The sequence below is a fragment of the Amphimedon queenslandica genome, unplaced genomic scaffold (genome assembly GCF_000090795.2).
Source record: "Amphimedon queenslandica unplaced genomic scaffold, v1.1 AMPQUscaffold_12890, whole genome shotgun sequence".
NCBI classification, from domain to species: Eukaryota; Metazoa; Porifera; class Demospongiae; order Haplosclerida; family Niphatidae; genus Amphimedon; species Amphimedon queenslandica.
In genome coordinates, this window is record NW_003546874.1 from 19,952 (window position 1) to 24,478 (window position 4,527).

General features: G+C 37.2%; 1 long non-coding RNA gene across 1 annotated transcript; it reads right to left on the minus strand.

Moving 5' to 3' along the window:
• Nucleotides 1-2,819: 2,819 nt before the first annotated feature.
• On the minus strand, nucleotides 2,820-3,241 carry LOC109586369 (uncharacterized). Its single transcript, XR_002186986.1, has 2 exons — nucleotides 3,202-3,241; nucleotides 2,820-2,958 (listed from the first exon to the last, which is right to left on the minus strand). It is a non-coding gene; the product is annotated as an uncharacterized LOC109586369 (long non-coding RNA).
• Between the last annotated feature and the right edge of the window lie 1,286 nt (nucleotides 3,242-4,527).

Consider the following 4,527-nt stretch of genomic DNA (forward strand, 5'->3'; position numbering starts at 1 on the left):
ACCAGTCTGATCACCTGACTTCATAAAAATATTAAGTTAAGCCTATGGCTAATCATCACGTGACTGGTGGCAAGTTCTCTGCAAAAGGCTGTATCTATGGTTGGACCATAGATTTTATAACTACGTAACATGGATTGGAAACTGATGACGTCACACAGACAGACTCTGTAATGGTCGAAAAGCAATGGAAGGACTAAACAAGCTCTTCTCCAAGTCTTCAACTTACTAGTTTGAGTTTTATTTTAATACTATTGATGATGAGCAGATAGGTCTTAAGAGTTCATGACTGTTCTTTGTGACACTTAATCCCAGTTTTGCTAACAGAGTCTTCTCCTCTCGCGGCTCATGTTATCACTGAAATTGCCTTTGTGATGGCACAAATTAGTGAATACAGCTATTATTTTTTTCACTGTATGGTCTGTGGCTTGGTTGATAGCCTATCCTCATGTCAAAAACTCTGAAGTTTTTTGTAGTCTGGTCTTTTTTCCTTAGTTCGCACTCTATCTAAAGATATAGGTTGAATAGATGGGCCTCTGAAAATGGACATTTTGGCAGTTTATGGCTTGTACTTAGTGCTTGTGATAATGTAACTGTCCTATCCTCATGCAGCTTTGTTTGATGCATATTCTCATACTATAACTTGTTTAGTTTTAGTTACTCCAAGCAAGTTATAGGTTGAATAGATTTCACGATTGTCACGCATGGTGAAAAAGCTCTTTTTCTCATTTTACATCAAAACAAAACATCACACCACAGTTTTAACAACTTTAGATGATGGAGTAAATCTACAGTAACAGTTAAAGCTGTATAATTGGCTTGAAGTTTGCTTCCAGCTACATATAATCAGCAGGGGCGTATCTGAGGGGGGGCCTACAGGGGCCTAGGCCCCCCCATCAATTGTTGTAGACAATGATATTCATTGTTTGTTTTATTACTTACCACCTAGTGATAAAAATTAACCACCTTGTAATCATTTACAATAGAGCTGTTGCACGGATGTAATCAACGGGGTAGGTGGAGCTTCCTGTCGGCCATCTTGAGTGGCAAGAATGTACACGCAACGAATGGAGGAATGGAAAGAAACTGTGATTTTTCATCAAAGAGATATCATACTTCGCTGCAGAATATTATAGAGACTTCTTTACTCAATATCTTCATCTCCTATCTTGCATTAGCCTGGAATGTCAACTGCAGAATTTATTTAATTTTTTTCCTCCGTTCCCCCATTCATTCTTGGCCTTCTTGCCACCCAACATGGCGGACAATTTAGCTCAATTTTAGCCACACCCTCCCGTTGATTACTTCCGTGCAACAGCTCTATACATTGCACAGCAGCAAATGTACAAGAAATAAAAAGTAGACAGAAGCAAAACACTCATTTTATATTAATCATTGCTGAAAATGTAAGATTTTGATGCTTTTAAAATACGTAAAATGCTATTTTAGTGCACTATACGAACGCTAAAAAGGGGTGTGGCCAAATTTTCGGCGCGCTTCGCGCGCCGTTTATCTCCGGGCGCCCTCATCAGGGCCTGCCTGAAATACGGATCCACGCGGATCAAATACGGATCAGGCTGAAATGCGGATCAACGCGGAACGCTCGCGGATCTGTATTGAAGTACGGAACAACACGGAAACTATACGGATCTTTCTGCAAGAATGATAGCTATGCATCAGGAGAGAAATTTATCAGCTCTATTTGAGTCTTTGATAGGAACTTTATCATCCTTGCAGTTTCAGTACATGCAGGTAAGCTGATGCTTATGATCACTATGTCGATAATATTAGCCTGTGTTTTATGACAGTTGAGATCTACAGATAAGCTGATATCCTCTTGAGCTATTCTCTTCAACTTTTGTAAACATGCAACCATTGCCTGTGATAATGAGAAAACAGACTACTACTAGATCTAACTACTGAGCAGTCAACACACTCAACATTAGCTCAGTGTGCCTTCATGCAGTCAAGAGACAAGTCAAGTTATTTTAAAGTGCTATCATGGCTGTACCCCCCAAGTTCAACATAGATGGCAAAGTGGACCATTGTCTGGGAATTCCAGTCTTTGTTTTTTTACTTTATCACAGTTATTTTCTAATTATTATTATTCATTCTGCATGACTTATAGAATTATTATATTTTTAATCTTTATTACCATTATTCAGCTAACTACTATTATTATTTATTCATTCCATCAATCATTCACAGTCGTAGTCTCTTAAAATTTTACTATTAGCTATTGTTACTCATTCATCATTTTTGTTTATTGATTTAATCTCATTGTATTTCCCAATTTCAGTGTACTATATGCTTCGGTTTTATAATTGCAAAATCTAATTAAAGTGAGATGAATGTATAAGAAATATAAATCATGTGAATAAAATTCACTTGATAAGGGATCTATAGCAGTTTAAATAAATTTGTACTGTAAATGGGAAATGTATGTATGACTAACTTGAAAATGAATGACTTTTAATAACATCAAATAATTTTTTAATTGGAATGGAGTACATTTTATAAAGCTATAAAACTTCCATACGCCCGCAATGCCATTATAAAATAGTATGCATTAATGTTATAATGAAGATTGTATTTCTCCCCTTATCAGTGGTGATTCATAACCAGAAACATTTCACAGTCTGCACTACCTTGTGTATGACTATAGCTGTCTACATAAAAATTCAGAGCATTAATGTGTTGCAATAGAGACAGTTATACTTTCATTTCTCGTGGTAAAATAAAAATTCTTTTGTAATCCCTATTCAATCAAAGTTTAAAATATTCAGTTCATATATCAGCTGCTGCAGCAGTTTGCTATTGTGTTAAAGCTATAATATCACTGTGTCATTAAAAACTTATGAATTTATTATAATTATTTCTTAAAGGATCCATTATAAGATGTTATTGTTCTGAATCACATTCACACATAAATCTTGAAGTTATGGTCAGCTCAAGTAGATACTGCATATAAAAAAGAAACTGTAATCACCCCACCAAAATGCTTCATAGTCTTAATGAAACAATAATCAGCTTATATAGATCTAACTGTCATGAAAATTACTAGCAACTACGTTACTATGAAGTTTTATAGTCTAATTGAAACTACTATATCAGCTCTAACTGTCAATAAAACTGACACTATAGTAAATGTAATCAACGAAAATAATATTATTGACATAGATCTAATGATCATAAACGGCCTACCTGTTCTGAAACTGCTAAAATGATGAAGTTCTTATCAAAAATTCAAATAGAGCTAATAAAAATTCACTCCTGATGCATAGATATCATTCTTTCAGACAGATCAGTCGAGTTTCAATAGAGATCCGCGAGCGTTCCGCGTTGATCCGCATTTCAGCCCGATCCGCATTTGATCCGCATTTCAGGCTGGCCCCCCCTCATCATTTCCTTCCCAGCTACGCCCCTGATAATCAGGCGGTTCTCTTGGCCATTTCAACGAAGCGGCCGCAGGAGATTAGGAGAAAGATGATTACAAAGTCTGTCCGCGCCCACTTACATTGATTTGAATGGGATCACGTGACAAGTTTCCAATCCATGTTACCAAGAGTATATAAAATTAAAGAGAGTATCGAACGGCCCTATACAAGCTGCTGCATGAGGGCGTATTTGCTCAAAGTCACAATCCGTTATACGTCCGTATTATGCTGCAATTGAATAATTATAATCACGTGATAAATAGGCGGGGTTACTATTGACAACACGTGCGTCCTGGTTCGATCGTCGATCGACGTCGTATTCGAATCGTGATGGCTCTGAATCCGAGCAATGCCGTTCCACTTTCCTCTCTTCTTTCAACATCCTTCCTTTTTTTGGAAGAAATAGCTAAGTTTTTAGAATCTCAAAATATATTTGGAGTCACATGGTGCACTTACAACGAGCAGTCGTGTCTAGTCTTGCACCACAAGCAGTTGTATCCCCATCCTCCTGTTGGTCCTACTAGTAGATGCAAGATATCTATCACTCTTAATGGTCAATACATGGTCCATATTTTATTAAGAGAGGTAGAATCTGGGAGTATACTAGATTCTCCCTTAGAAGAAGTTCAGAGGCTGTGCAAGAAATACTCACCGCTCTCTACTACTTTTAAGTTTTACCCTGGAATTCCAGTAAGGAAGTATGATGAGTACCAGGCAATAATTCACTTTGATATCAAAGGTGCTCGTAAGACTATGATTCCTTTTACTCGAATTGATTCCAGCACTTGTGAAATGTGGCATGAACTACCAAGAAATTCCAGCCAAACAAAAAGGGAGTCAGAAGAATTGCTTTGTCGTCAATGTGTCCGTTTGAAATGCAATTTGGAGAGGCAAGTGAGGCGTACAAGTGAAGAGAGCCCTTCGAAAAAGTTAAAGAGACAGTGTGCTACATCAAGAGCTAGGTTGACATCTATGTCACCCACCAGTCAAATGAAGAGAAAGGCTAGCCAAAAGATTTCAAAAGATAGCATGTCACGGAAGCTCAATCAGTATTTTGCTGAAAAGGTTACTTTGGGTCAGGAACAGAATGAAG